Source organism: Scyliorhinus torazame, chromosome 12, assembly GCF_047496885.1.
Source record: "Scyliorhinus torazame isolate Kashiwa2021f chromosome 12, sScyTor2.1, whole genome shotgun sequence".
In the NCBI taxonomy this organism is placed as follows: domain Eukaryota; kingdom Metazoa; phylum Chordata; class Chondrichthyes; order Carcharhiniformes; family Scyliorhinidae; genus Scyliorhinus; species Scyliorhinus torazame.
Genome location: NC_092718.1, coordinates 168072981 through 168089081, shown reverse-complemented (window position 1 = coordinate 168089081; position 16101 = coordinate 168072981).

The following is a 16101-nucleotide window of genomic DNA, read 5'->3' as shown; positions in this document are numbered from 1 at the left end:
GCCCTTGAGAGCTTCCTGCCAATCTGAATGGCCCGCAGGTCTCGCCACCCCGGCAGTAGTGGTGGCTGCAGCTGGGACTGCAAGCAGGCCCCAAGGTGAAGAAGACATAGCTACTGGAGAGTGGGAAATGAGTTTCGGATTGGGAGGGTTCAGTGAGCCTCAGGTGTGAGGCAAGGGATGGGGGGGGGGGTTTGAAGGCTAGACGGGGAGGCACAAAGGGAGGGGGAGGCGGAATTTCCCCCGATGCACACAAGGTGACCCCCCGCTGCCCCCCCCCCAAAAAAAATTCTCCATCCTTGCTGCCTTTTCAATAAATTTGTTTAAAAAACAGCCTTCTCATTCTTACCCACCTGCCGTTGCCCATCTTAATTTGGCAGTGGAGGGGGGCTGAGGGCCTTAAGTAGGGGATAATTGGCCACTTAAGGGACTTAATAGGTCTAAGGGCAGGAGGGGTAATGGGTGCCTTACTTGCTCATTCCCTCGCCCCTTTATGGGGACTGAGTTGGGGATGGGCAGGAACGTGATGGGCTGGCGACCTGTCATATGCTATGTGCCCCACCCCCTCGCCAATGCTGCTACGGTGGTGGACCATAAAATACAGCCCAGTGTTTCTTTCGTCCATCAACAACTACAACACTTGATTTGTCATTTAATCCTTTTATTCTATTATCCATTCATCTCGATGTGAATCATTTCTTAGTTCCTTCCACTCGTCCATCGTATGTGTGCCTATCACTCATTTCTTTCCATTCTCTTTGCTGCCTTCCAGAAATCCATCCAGTCTTCCAACCTTTGCTTCAATATATATATATCTAAATGTTCATTGAATATATTATATTTATATTCAAATCTTCATTTTATATATCTGCATCTTTATTTTATGTGTGTACATCTTCATTTTTCTATGTCTATCTTTATTATGTGTATCTAAATCTTCATTATGTATATCCAGTCCTTCGTTATAAATATCGAAATCTTCATTACACGTTTCTATATCTTCGTTATATAGTTTTCTATGGGCATATACATGGTAAAAGGGTGGTAAAAGGAGGCGTAGGGCCGATTAGGGACATAAACAGAGATTTACATATGGAGACAGGGGGCTTGGCTGAGCTATTAAATCCATAGATCCCAACAGTGAAGTAAGAGGCCACACGTTCCATCGTGTCTGCACTAACCCTCTGAAAGAGCACACTACCTTGACCCCTTCGCCACCTTGTCCCTGTGACCCCACCTAACCTGCACATCTTTGGACTGTGGGAGGGAAACCGGAGCACCCGGAGGAAACCCACCCACGGGGAGAAAGTGCAAACTCCACACAGACAGTCAGCCAAGGCTGGAATTGAACCCGGTTCCCTGGCTTTCCCTGAAGACTTTGCATCCGTCTTTACCAAGGACGTAGATGCTACCCATGACGTACTGACAGTCAATGAATTATGCCTCTATAAGGGTTCAAAATTGATAAGGAGGAAGTGTTGAACAAACTCTTGGTATTGAAAGTTGACAAGGCATAGGGACCCGCTCAATATCCAAGGATATTGAAAGAATGAGAATGGAAATTGCAGGGGCGCTGGCCATAATCTTTGGTCTTCTCTCGCCTCAGGAAAGGTGGCAGAAGACTGGGGAATTGTAAATGTTACGCTCGTGTTCAAAAAAGGTTGTAAGGGCAGCCCCAGCAATTACCAATCAGTTTAACAGTGGTGGGCAAGCTTCTCGAAACAATTATTCAGAATGGGCGGCATGGTGGCGCAATGGCTGAAATATAGGAAGCAGAGAGTAATGGCCAATGGATATTTTTGGGCTGGAGGAAGATTTGTACTCGTGTTCCCCAGGGGTCCATATTGGAATCCTTCCTTTTCCTGATATGTATTAATGATCTAGATCTTGGTGTGCAGGGGACAATTTAAAAGTTTGTGGATTATAAAAACTTTGAAGCATTGTAAATTGTGAGGAGGAAAGTGTAGAACTTCAAAAGGACATGGACAAGTTGGTGGAGTGGGCAGATAGGTGGCAGATGAAGTTCAATGCAGAGAAGTATGAGATGATGCACTTTGGCAGGAAGAACATGGAGAGACAATATAAAATAAGGGCAAAATTCATAAAGAGGTGCAGGAGCAGAGGGACCTGGGTGTATATATGCACAGGTCATTGACGATGGCAGGACAGGTGGAGAGAGCAGTTAAGCATATAGTATTCTTGGCTTTACTAATAAAGGCATAGAGTGCAAGAGCAAGGTGGTAATGCTGAACTAATACAAGACACTAGTTAGACTTCAGCTGGAGTATTGTGCACAGTTCTGGGTGCCACACTATAGGAAGGATGTGATCGCATTGAAGAGAGAGCAGGAGAGGTTTACAAGAATGGTTCCAGGGATGAGCACCTTCAGTTATGAGGATAGATTGCGACTCTTCTCCTTGGAGAGAAGAAGGCTAAGAGGCGATTTGATAGAGATGTTCAAAATCATGAGGGGGCTGGACAGATAGGGGGAAACTGTTCCTCCTTGTGAAAGGACCAAGAACTGGAGGGTGCAGGTTTAAGGTGATTTGCAAAAGAAGCAAAAGTGATGTGAGTAAAAACCTTTTCACGCAACGAGTGGTCCTGGTCTGGAGTGCACTGCCTGGAAGTGTGGTGGCGGCACATTCAATTGGGCATTCAAGGGGGCATTGATGATTATTTCAATAGAAACAAAGTGCAGGGATACGGGGTATAGGCATAGGAATGGCACGAAGTCACAATGCTCGTTTAAGAGCCGGTGCAGACACGGTGGGCCAAATGGCCTCCCTCTTCGCTGTGATCCTGCGCCATGTATCGAAATCTCTACACATAAAGCAAGGCAAAAAAAAAAGCTTTGTATTTATATAACAAGTCACAACCTCAGGATAAACTAAAGCACTTTGCAGACACTGAGGACTCTTGAAATGCAGTCACTGATGTGCTAAGGGAAACCCAGCACCACCTCCATGTTCACTCACCTTCACTAGCACCTCGTCTGGCACTGCCTCCAGTTTAAAATTCTCACATTTGTTTTCACAACGCTCCTCAGCCTCGCCACTCCCTCTCTCTGTAATCTCCTCCAGTTCTGCAACCTGTGGCCATATCTGTGTCCTCCAACACTGGCCTCTTGTGCACCCTGATTATAACTGTTCCACCACTGGTGACTGCTCTGCTTGGCCCTATGTTCTGGAATTTCCCCCCAGAATCTCCTCCTCTCCACATTGCTCCCCTTGGAATCGACCACTTTCACCAAACCTTTGATCATTTGACTCTAAATTGGGTCCAATAATGCTGTTGTGAAATTCCCTCATGATGTTTTTCATGTTGGACAAAGGTTTGTATCCCAGGGGTCAGTGTTGCTTTTCATTTTTTTTTCAATTCATTTTACGGGATGTGGATGTCGCTGGTTAGGCCAGCATTCATTGCCCATCCCCAGTTGCCCTTCATAAGGTGGTGGTGAGTTGCCTTCTTGAACCGCTGCAGTCCATCAGGTGTAGGTACACCCACTGTGCTGTTAGGGACAGAGTTCCGGGATGTTGCCCCAGTGACAGTGAAGAACGGCGATATATTTCCAAGTCAGGGTGGTGAGTGACTTGGAGGGGAACCTCCGGGCGGTGGGGTTCCCAGGTATCTGCTGCCCTTGTCCTTCTACATGGTGGTGGTCATGGGTTTGGAAGGTGTTGCCGAAGGAACCTTGGTAAATTACTGCAGTGCATCTTGTGGATGGTACACATGCCTGCGACTGTGCTTCGGTGGTGGGAGGACTGAATGTTTGTAGAGGGGAAGCAATCAAGTGGGCTGCTTAGTCCTGAATGGTGTCGAGCATTGTTGGAGCGGCACTCATCCAGGTAAGTGGAAGGTAATATTACGCTCCTGAATTCTGTCTTGGAGATGGTGGACAGGATTTTGCGGGTCAGGAGGTGAGTTACTCACCTTAAGATTCCTACCCGTTCACATGCTCTGGTAGTGACAGTATTAATACTTCTCGTCCAGTTCAGTTTCTGATCAATGGTAACCCCCAGGATGCTGATAGTAGGGGATTCAGCGATGGTAATACCATATAATGTCAAGAGGTGGTGGTTAGATCCTCTCTTGTAGGAGATGATCATTACCTGGCACTTGTGTGGAGCAAATGTCACTTGCCGATTGTCAGCCCAAGCTTGGATATTGTCCAGATCTTGCTGCATTTGAACATGAACTGCTTCATTACCTGAAGAATTGCGAATGGTGCTGAACATTGTGCAGTTATCTGAGCACATCTCAACTTCTGACCTTATGATGGAAGGGAGGTCATTGATGAAGCAGCTGAAGATGGTTGGGCCTAGGACACGATCCTGAGGAACACCTGCAGTGATGTCCTGGAGCTGAGATGATTGACCTCCAATCACCACAACCATCTTCCTTTGTGTCAGGTATGACTCCAACCAGCGGAGACTTTCCCCCAGATTCCCATTGACTCCTGTTTTGCTAGGGCTCCTTGATGCCATATTCGGTCAAATGCTGCCTTGATGTCAATGGCAGCCACTGTCACCTTACCCCTGGCATTCAGCTCTTTTGTCCATGTTTGATCCAAGGCTGTAATGAGTCAGGAGTGGAGTGACCTGGCGGAACCCAAACTGAGCGCCCGTGAGCAGGTTATCGATGAGTAAGTACCACTTAATAGTGCTTTTGCTGACTCCTTCCATCACTTTGCTGATGATGGAGAGTAGACTGATAGGGTGGTAATTGACTGGGATTATTTTGCCCTGTTTCCTGCAGGATACACCTGGGAAATTTTCCACATTGCCGGGTAGATGCCAGTGTTGTAGCTGTACTGGAACAGCTTGGCTAGGGGTGCGGCAAGTTCTGATGCACAAGTCTTCAGTATTATTGCTGGGATATTGTCAGGGCCCATTGCCTTTGCAGTATCCAGTGCCTTCAGCCATTACTTGATATCACGTGGAGTGAATCATATTGCCTGAAGACTGACACCTGTGCTGCTGGGGACTCTGGAGGAGACTGAGCTGGATAATCCACTCAGCACTTCTGGCTGGAGAGTTTTGTGAGTGCTTCAACGTTTTGCACAATTGTGCTGGGCTCCTCTATCATTAAAGATGGGGATATTTGTGGAGCCTCCACCTCCAGTGAGTTGTTCAATTGTCCACCACCATTCACGGCTCGATGTGGCACGACTGCAGAGCTTAGGTCTGATCCGTTGGTTGTTGGATCACTTTGCTCTCTCTATCACTTGCTGTTTATGCTGTTTGGCATATAAAGTTGTCCTGTGCTGTAGCTTCACCTGGTTGACACTTGGGGCGGGATTCTCCGACCCCCCGCTGGGTCGGAGAATCGCCGGGGGGCGGCATGAATTCTGCCCCCGCCGGCCGCCGAATTCTCCGGCACCGGAGATTCGGCGGGGGCGGGAATTGCACCGGTCGGCTGCCCCTCCTCCCCCGGCGATTCTCTGGCCCGCGATGGGCCGAAGTCCCACAGCTTCTATGCCAGTCCCGCCGGCGTAAATTGAACCAGGTCCCTTACCGGCGGGACCTGGCAGCGCGGGCGGGCTCTGGGGTCCTTGCGGGGGGGGCGCAGGGCGATCTGACCCCAGGGGTGCCTCCACGGTGGCCTGGCCCACGATCGGTGCCCACCGATCCGTGGGCGGGCCTGTGCCGTGGGGGCACTCTTTTCCTAAGCGCCAACCATCAGCCTCCGCCATGGCCGACGCGTAGGTGAGCCCCCCCCCTGCGCGTGCACGGGGATGACGTCAGCAGCCGCTGACGCTCCCGCGCATGCGCAGACTCGCGCCGGCCGGCGGAGACCCTTCGGCCCCGGCTGGCATGGCGCCAAAGGCCTTTCATGCCAGCCGGCGGGGTGCCAACCACTCCGGGGCGGACCTAGCCTCTCAAGGTGCGGGCCTAGCCCCTAAAGGTGTGGAGGATTCCGCACCTTTGGGGCGGCCCGACGCCGGAATGGTTCACGCCACTCCGTCCCGCCGGGACCCTCTGCCCCGCTGGGTAGGGGAGAATCCCGCCCCTCATTTTTAGGTATGCCTGATGTTGCTCCTGGCATGCTCTCCTGCACTTTATATTGAACCGGGGTTGATTCCCTGGCTTGGTGATAATGGTAGAGTGGGGGATATGCCGGTCCATGAGGTTGCAGATTGTGGCTGGGTACAATTCTGCTGCTGCTGATGGTTCACAGCACCTCATGGATGTCCAGGCTTGAGTTGCTAAGTCTTTTCTTGCCACAGGTTCATGACCTGGACTTGGTGTGCTGGACCACAATTTCAAAGTTTGCGGATGAGTCTGGTTAAAGCAGAAGTCAATGATATTAAGGAATATGGGAATAGTACGGGAATATGGTGTTGAGATAGAAGATCATCTGTGATCCAGTTAAATGGTCTCCTCCTGCTCCTATGTTCCTGGTTGGCCTTGGGGGATGGCGGTGGTGTTGAGAGGGAGCGGGGATGGGAAGGGATTTGGTGGCGAAGACGATGGTTATTTTATGAACAAATTAATTTACTTTGCTCAAATTTGGATGAAGGACCTTGGCCAATAGGTGAGCTGGTGAAGTGAACATGCAGCTGTGCCATTCATACCAGAAGATCAACATTTGAGATATCTTTATGTCAAGCAGAACAGCAATTGGGATGTTGCAACTGGCCTCAGTAGCACCGGAACGGGGAGAGACAAATCCAGGGAGTCTTTGCTGCTGTTATTTTGCTGGAATGTGCACCTGTGCAGGTATTTGTCGCAGGTGAGATTGGCCTGCTCTAATGCCTTGAGAATTCGATCAGCTCGCTGACATGGTCTAGATTCACAACTGACGAAGATCTTTCTTCGGCAAAGTAACAAAGATGCTTCCCAACTGCAGCCCTCAGATAGAGGGAAGCTGAGGAAAAGTTGGCGACAGCAAATAACTTTCTTGGCTTTAACTGTAAAAACACAGTGTCAGTCATCCGTGGCTTAAAGTCCCTGCCTGGCGGGTGTCCCATACAATATTCCCCTTTGATTAACATGTCCTATCCTGTCAGGTTGGCTCCAGTCCCTTATTGTGTAAAAATAACTTCTTATTAAAACTGCTTACAGTTTGCTTGACAGCCCATCCTCTGCATTAGATCCTTTCTGTGCTGCACCATCAGACACTTGGAGCATTGTTTTTCTTCACATACTGCCTGAGGGAGACTCTTTAATAACACGGGCTGTGCGCTCTCGCCCACATTATAAGGCACCCAGGTAATATTAAACAGAGCACTCATCATGATTAGCTAAAGCCTTTCATGTTCTTCCCAGCTTCTTGCAGAAACACAGAGCTCAAACTTGGCCTTCAGACACTGTCTGTTTTCTGGAGATAGATCTGTGATGTAGCCCAGGGTGCCTCCGGGAGCGATGGCTTTGAAATCGTGTCAGCCACATCACAGGCTGAGGATATTCAGCAATGCACTCTACTCACCTGATATGGTGGAAATACTGAGCCAGAGGGCTGGGAGGCTCCTAGGCCGGATCCCTGGCGCGTGCTGTGGTAGCAGACGGGTTGCTCCACCTGGCCTTGTGTTCGTGTGCTAGAGGGAAAGCTCGATGTGGATGGAAGTTCCTGGCCCTCTCACCTCTTCAGGAAAGGTGTGCGCGTGTTTGGTGAGGGCAGGTTGAATTTGTTTACGATGCCTTCTATGGTTGAATATCCCACCACCATTCCGTGCCAGGCTTCACACATGAAGAGTACTCACTTGGATGGGTGTTTTGGAGGGCTGCCGATACTAACTGGCTGACATGTAGGAAGCCCTTCAGCATATGTAATAGCTTCCAAACCGAGCTAGTGTGAATTGTCTGTCTGCCCAATGCAAGGGGCCCAGCCTCCATCATACACTCAATCCAGAGATATGAGCTACAGATTGGTAATAGGACGCTCAAATAAACATAGGGTGCTCCCAGAGCTTAACATTTTAAATGGGTAGATTACCAGTGCAGACCATGGTAATTTCACACTGTTTGTCCAATTTACACACTCTGCTAATAGGACATTGGTCGCCGAGTTATCTCGATTTTGATGGGAAGACGCCTTCTCCACTCAAAGGAAAAAGAAAGGACTCGCATTTACCTGGCAGCTTTCACAACCTTAGGATATCCCAAAGCCCATTACAGACGCTGACATATTTCTGAGAAGATCTTATGGCGCAGTGGGTAGCGTCCCTCCCCCTGAGCCAGAGGTTCCAGGTTTGAGTCCCATCCCAGGACTTGATTTTCATAGAATTTACAGTGCAGAAGGAGGCCATTCGGCCCATCGAGTCTGCACCGGCTCTTGGAAAGAGCACCCTACCCAAGGTCAACACCACCACCCTATCCCCATAACCCAGTAACCCCACCCAACACTGAGGGCAATTTTGGACACGAAGGGCAATTTATCACGGCCAATCCACCTAACCTGCGCATCTTTGGACTGTGGGAGGAAACCGGAGCACCCGGAGGAAACCCACGCACACACGGGGAGGATGTGCAGACTCCGCACAGACAGTGACCCAAGCTGGAATCGAACCTGGGACCCTGGAGCTGTGAAGCAATTGTGCTATCCACAAGGCTACCGTGCTGCCAACTGGCCAAGGTGCATAACGCAGCCAAACAGGTTGAGTGTGCCAACCTGCAAAATCTTTCCAAACACGTCAACGGCTGGCGGTAAGAGCGGGAGAGACTCCTGGTCAGCCATGCCTGATGTGGAGTGGCGCCCCCTCAAGCTATAAGCCCCTGGTGTCAGACCAGCAACCGGTTCCAGGAAAAACTCACAATGGAAACAGATGGAGGTCTGTCTTAGTGCACCACTAGATGCTGGAAGAGAATTGGGGCAAGTATTTCTGAAGTGCGGCTACTGTTGTAATGTTGGCAGCCAATTTGCAATCAGCAAGTTTCCACAGGCAGCAATGACCAGGTAATCTGCGTTACAGTGATTTTGATTGAGAAACTAAGCAGTGACCAGGAAAACCCCCTGGACATGTAGTTGAATCAGGTAGCACCATTTCTAGCGGTGCCAATAAGGCCGACCAGGCTCCTGCGGGGTGTGGCTGTGCCATGGGGCTCCACATGCACCGCTCAGGAGGCATTCGCCATTGATGTGACCATGCACATTGAATTGGTGTTCTCCTGCCGGCCCTCAGCCCAGCTGACTGATGCGACGCCATGATTCTAAATTTAGACAAGGCAGATCCTGGCAGTGACTGTGCTTTCCATTCCTGTAAGGAGAATAATGATGCAGCAAGATTTGGGTCCTGCGGTAGTGTTCTTAAAGAACCCTGATTGCTGGTAAGTGATATTTTTTGGAAACTGTTTCCCTTGAGAGTGCTTGAAAGTTCTCCATAGTGTTTTGGAGATGATTTGGCACACTTGCCGGACAGCAATGCTGTAGCCTCTGTAGAGGGTGCCATCTCCGCGACTCCACTACTGGGCCGATATCTGGGGTTTGAATATCTGTGTGTGTCTCTCTCCAGCTGGCACTGAAACTTCAGAGGCCAGGGGATGTCGCACTGGGACACTTCCACTGAAGAGAGCACTGATTCAAGCCTGCCGTTTATTCCTAACCGACAGCCTGAGACTTATATCACACAGATCTCCAGACCCCCACCAATGCCCAGGTGATTCTCTCTCTTGCCGGTGGTGCAACACCCACCCGGTTCCTACTCCACTAGAGTAGCTTTCCCAAGAGAGAGAATAGGACACTGCTGTTTATTTCCTAACCAGCAGTCTGTCCTGAGTGAATCGCTCAAGATGACCCTCGATTCTTGAACCCGGAATTAAGGTGAGGAGTATTTTAACAATGACTTGGTCAGAGATCGCTGGTGAAAGATTGAAGAATTTAAACGACTCCAATTATCATCAAATCAAGGTTTATTGCAAAACCCAGGTCAAAATCATCAACAGAAGAAACACAATAAAATCTTATGCTCTAATACAAACTAAGTCTATTCAAAAGTAATATAGCGGACACAACGAAAATTCTTATGATTACACAGTTTTTAGCAATATCACAAGGCACAAAACAAGTTCCCTTCCCCAAAGCCTCAACCACTATTAAAGTCAAGGGAGTTTCGCAAGCTGCTGCAGGGTACTTACGGTCACAGGCTGCAGAGGTCAAGTCAGGGGTGCAGAGGTCGAGCCAAGAACGAAGAGAGAGCCCCAATCGAAAACACAGCCCCTTTTATATTGTTTTACCTGGCTTTGTTCTGTGATCGGCCAGCCCCTTTTGCATTGAAAAAGGTAAGATTTAAAGTTCCCGCTGGTCCCGCCCCCTTTGAGCCGGTCAGAGCTGTATGTTTCCGGGTATTCCTTGCAGGTCCGCTTCTTCCAGCTAGGCAGACCTGCGCGATTTGAATTTGGCGCTGGCTCCGCCCCCTCCTTCCAGTGAGTTTCTGCCGGTAGCTTCTGTCAAGCTTGGAGTACCTCCCCCAGGTCCGCCTCCAACTTGGTTTTTTTCAGACCTGCGCGATTTGAATTTGGCGCTGGCTCCGCCCCCCTCCTCCCAGTGAGTTTCTGCCGGTAGCTTCTGTCAAGATTGGAGTACCTCCCCCAGGTCCGCCTCCAACTTGGTTTTTCTGCCGGTAGCTTCTGTCAAGATTGGAGTACCTCCCCCAGGTCCGCCTCCAACTTGGTTTTTCTCTACCGCTGATCTTCTAGGGGCTTTTCCAGCGCAATATGCTGAACTCAGACAGTCTGATTTCTAGGATAACGAGGTTCGGCTCTTCTGTGGAGAATTTCAGTGTCTTCCAGCTGCTCCGGAGATGGCTGCTATTCTCACCTCGCTATGTTGATGGGGTGTTAATTGGATTCTGCTCTGGTGGAGGCCAGGTCATTTACATTTGCATGGGGCTATGACCATCCCATTGTCCTGCTTGCATGCAAGCCTCCTGTGTATTCCCGTGTCCCTTTGTCTGTGTTTTGATGTTATCTTGTTGTCTGGCTCCTTCTTCCTTGTAGCTCCTAGGGGGGTGTTTGTAAATATTTATGTGCTTATGTCCCTACTCAGCTCAGCGGATCAAGCCTGCTGGGAAAACTGGTTCTGTTCCCTTGGCTGGAAAGTCAGTTTACAGTCTCTGAGTTTCTCCAAAAGGGCCGAATTGCCCGAAAACCTTACAGATGCCCCTTCGATACGTCCCTACCTGCTTGGACCGTATCGACACAGGTGAAGGGCAATTGTTTCCCTTTGTGTGGACCGTAGGTCCCCCCCCCAACAACATGCGAAACTACAAGTCCCAAGACAGTTCCCTTAATCTAGGCTACCCCTGATTTCAATGAAAGGGAAAGACAAGACCATACTTAATTCAAGCAGACAGTAACATATACACATTTCACCGGAACCCCAAACGTAAGGGTCCCTGTACATATATCACAGTCAAGTAACTGGGACCCGCGAATCCATACAACTATTTACAATTGCATCTGTTTATTTCACCAAGGATCCTCCTTTCTTGGCTGCACTTCGCTTCTTCCCGTTGAGGGCTCTTCATTTACTCTCCATCGTCGATACCTGCAGCTGAGAGGTTTAGTCCAACTGAGGCGACAGCACAATGTACCCCCTGTACAACATTTCCTTTGTGGGGCAAACACTAAACCATTCTCAGGCCCCCCCCTGGTGGTGATCGGACAGTTGTGAGGGTCGATCGGTTGGGCTGTGGGCAGGGGTCGCTTTACCTGAACCAGCAGTTCGGTAGCTTCTACAGTCATCCCTTCCCTGGGCGTTACACATCCCTCCCCACTGCGGTCAATTTATCCCGTTCCCTGGGTTCTGCCACCACCTTACAAAAGTGATTAATGCCCCTTGTGGACATGCCTTGGTAGATCCCCATGAACACAAATAAATGCCCCGGTCAGAAGCCCACCCCTTATCCCCGCAAACGGTGATCCTACCCGGTGACCCCGTGATGGTCCGTTAGGTGTTGGTGTCCAGGCGTTCCCAGTCCGAGGACCGATCCCTCATGTCCAGCCTCAGATTCCTGGGCCACCACCATCTCCCCAAAGGAACGTCCCCCTCACAGGTTAAACACACCCGCCTGCCCTCAGTCACCCTAACCCGGTCAGTCGAAGGACTCTTCTGTCTCGCCTCTGCGGAGTTCTCCCGGTCCCACCATCGCCAAGATCCTCAAACTCCACATCGTCGGGTGCCCCATCTGTAAAAAACAAAACACATTCTTGCCTCTTCAGCCCTACCTACCTTAAAGTGCATGGGTTCTATCCAGTGGCAGCAGCAGCTCCCGCTTTGAAGTTGCCGCAGCCTGTCTGTGATTCTGTGTCCACAGCCCGGCTCCCCAGGGTCCTAGTGCCTGCCGCTATCATGTGGCAGCAGCAGCTCCCGCTTTGAAGTTGCCGCAGCCTGTCTGTGATTCTGTGTTCACAGCCCGGCTGCACCAGGGTCCTAGTGCCTGTTGCTTCATCATTTTACCCTTGCACCAGGCGCTTCTGTGTCCCCACGATCCTAAATACCTCACACACAACTACACACTAATTAGAACTAACAGGGGGGGAATGCTATATACAATGCCACCCGTCTCCGGGTGGCCAAATTAAAACTGTGCCCCACTAAACTGGGGCAGTTCACCTGTTTGGTCCAACGGCTCGGGCCAGACCGTCCCCTCCCGGGGGTTCGGGCTGCCCCTTGCCTCTCCTTCCCCAACAGGGTTCGGGGATCCCTCAGCGTTCCCTTCTACTCGGGCCCCCTTACTGCGGGACCGGGTTCTAGGGAGGTGTGATGGGGACCATCTTAGAGGGGGCTTGGAGACCCGATTGCTCCTTCGTCCCCTGACTGGTTCCCAAACCCAAGGTGATACCTCCACTTCCTCCGCCTCCTTAGCCTCTATACTAAGGCAGGCCACCTGACCCACAGGTAAGGGCTTGGGAATCGTTACTGTCCCTGGGCTGGGTGCTTGCAGCACTGTCGGTCTCTTTGGGACTGCCCCTTCGGGACAGCACCTTGTCACCGGTTGTGTGACCGTGGAGTCAGGGACCTCCCCCACCGTCGTTAATTCTACGGGGGGTTTCTCCACTACCACCCCCAGTCTTCCCCCCACCTTGCTTTTTTTTGTCCTTATGGGGTGGAACAATTTAAATTGACTGATGTGGCGTTCGCATGGGTCCCACCTTAAGGGATTTAAACTGCAAATAGCCGCTGAGGCAGCCTCCAGAATGGGACCCTGCACCTGGACCGGACCAGGGTCTGGGGCTAGAACTACCCCTGCGCTCCCTTTTTCCTGAGGCTGCTCCCTGGGTAGTCATACGGGTTCTTGTGGTGTGGGTGCGGGCAGGCCCTGGCCCGTTGCCATTGCCACCTGTCCCGACCCAGCTGCTAGGCTCTGCAAAAAGGCTAAAAGTTTCTTTACCTCGAAGGTTTCCGGGGCAGCTGCTCCTGCCGCCGGGGTCTGACTCTCTACTGCGGGAGCCCTCTCCTGCTTGCTAGGGTTTTTACATTCCCTCTTGAAATGCCCGGCCTCCCCACACCCGTAGCATACCGGTTTCTTGTCGGAGGTCCGGGTGCCCTCATGCTTCCACTCTCTCTTAGGGGCTGCTGGCACGATTTCGTGCACTTTGCCCTTAAGGGGCTTGTCCTCACCCCTCTCCCCATTACGATATGCGAGGGTAAGTTTCCTAAGGACCTCTTCCTCATTAAGGGCCGGGGTCTGCGGGTCGAACCAGTGTTCGGCTTTTGCCCTAACGTTAGGGAGACAGTTGGCAACTAGGGTCTTCAGCCAGTGGGCGGTTCTTTCCCCTAAATTCCGTCTATCCGCTTGAATCCCGCATGCCTCCATATAGACAGTCCACAGTCTGTCTGCGAACATGGTGGGAGATTCTCCTGGTTGCTGCTTGGTTTCCCCCACCCTCATGAAAGGGCTCCCCAGATTTAAGCCCATCGCCTCCAGAACAGCAGTCTGTGCTGCCGCCCATGTGTCAGGTCTTCCCCCATTCCCAGAGGTCACTGTCCTGCATAGCTGTGCATCTAGGGTCATCAGGAGCATCTTTATTTGCTCCCCTTCGTCGCAGTCATTGATGCTGGCTGCCTGTTCCACCTCCATAAAATGAAGCGACGGATCCCCTTTTGGAGTTAGTCTGGGAACGTGGGCCACCATCCCCCTGAGCTCGGATGCCCCATGAGGAACGATAATGTCGCCCTCAACCGGTCCCCTATTTGCCATCCCCGCCGGGGGACCATACCTTCGTTGCCTGACAGGGCACATCTGCCCTACCTGGGGTTCCTGCTCCTCCTCCCCACTGTCCAGCTCTCCTGCCCCGTTGGGTAGCCCCCCTGTCCCCGGGCTAGCTACCCATATAGGAGACGCCGCTATCTGGGGATACACCACTGACCCCCCTTGGACCTGCCCCTGACCGGGCGGTCCAAACCCTACCTGCTGACCCGGCCCCATCACCGGCATCCCAGGCAGCGGTCTGTCCCCATCCCATGGGGACCCACATACGAAACCAGGCGGACACGCCTCCAGCTGGGGGTACCCTGCCGACCCCCCTTGGACTTGCCCCTGAACGTGCAGTCCGTTCCCCGCCTGCCGACCCGGGCACGATCCCGGTGCCTCAGGAGGCGGTCTATTCCCCTTGGCCTGTGGGGAATCATCCGCTGCGAGGAGCACCTTGCCCCTTTGGAACCCCCCTGGACCTACCAGGTGTACCTGTCCCCTGACCTTGGACAAGGCCTCCTCCAACTCCGTTATTCGTGCCTGGCACGGCCCATGGGCACAGTCCCCTACTTCCTCGCGAGCCACTCGGTACGCTGCCTGGATGTCCCGGAACTTCCCCTCCAGCTTCCTACACTGCTCTGTACTCCGAGCATAGAGTTCCTGGAGCCTCCGTTCCTTTTCTTTACCCTCCACTATCTGGCAGTGGAGATAGTCCTTCTCACACCGGTTAGACTCGCTTTCCTGTTTCATTTCTGCCATTTCTTCCCGCAGTCGTTCCGCTGCGCTAGCGCTGTCCCCTGCGCTGGCCCTCACTTCTCTCAACTCCTGCTCTAACTCTTCGACCCTATCCTCTGTTTTGACTACCTGCTCGGACAGGCAAACCAGCCAAACTGCCTTCTCCAAGTGCCTTTTGTGCGCCTTGCTTTCTGTCCATGCAGCCGCTGCCATTACCGGTTGCTCCGCATTGATTAATTCTGAAACCCAAGGTTTGGTGAGGTTGACCTTTTGCCACAAATACGAGGATATTCTCTCCTCCATTTTGCTTCGTTCCCTCACCCCCTCTGCCAAGTCACATACTCCAAACCACCGGGGTCCTGCCGCGGTCGCCATTGTAGAGGGTGCCATCTCCGCGACTCCACTACTGGGCCGATATCTGGGGTTTGAATATCTGTGTGTGTCTCTCTCCAGCTGGCACTGAAACTTCAGAGGCCAGGGGATGTCGCACTGGGACACTTCCACTGAAGAGAGCACTGATTCAAGCCTGCCGTTTATTCCTAACCGACAGCCTGAGACTTATATCACACAGATCTCCAGACCCCCACCAATGCCCAGGTGATTCTCTCTCTTGCCGGTGGTGCAACACCCACCCGGTTCCTACTCCACTAGAGTAGCTTTCCCAAGAGAGAGAATAGGACACTGCTGTTTATTTCCTAACCAGCAGTCTGTCCTGAGTGAATCGCTCAAGATGACCCTCGATTCTTGAACCCGGAATTAAGGTGAGGAGTATTTTAACAATGACTTGGTCAGAGATCGCTGGTGAAAGATTGAAGAATTTAAACGACTCCAATTATCATCAAATCAAGGTTTATTGCAAAACCCAGGTCAAAATCATCAACAGAAGAAACACAATAAAATCTTATGCTCTAATACAAACTAAGTCTATTCAAAAGTAATATAGCGGACACAACGAAAATTCTTATGATTACACAGTTTTTAGCAATATCACAAGGCACAAAACAAGTTCCCTTCCCCAAAGCCTCAACCACTATTAAAGTCAAGGGAGTTTCGCAAGCTGCTGCAGGGTACTTACGGTCACAGGCTGCAGAGGTCAAGTCAGGGGTGCAGAGGTCGAGCCAAGAACGAAGAGAGAGCCCCAATCGAAAACACAGCCCCTTTTATATTGTTATACCTGGCTTTGTTCTGTGATCGGCCAGCCCCTTTTGCATTGAAAAAGGTAAGATTTAAAGTTC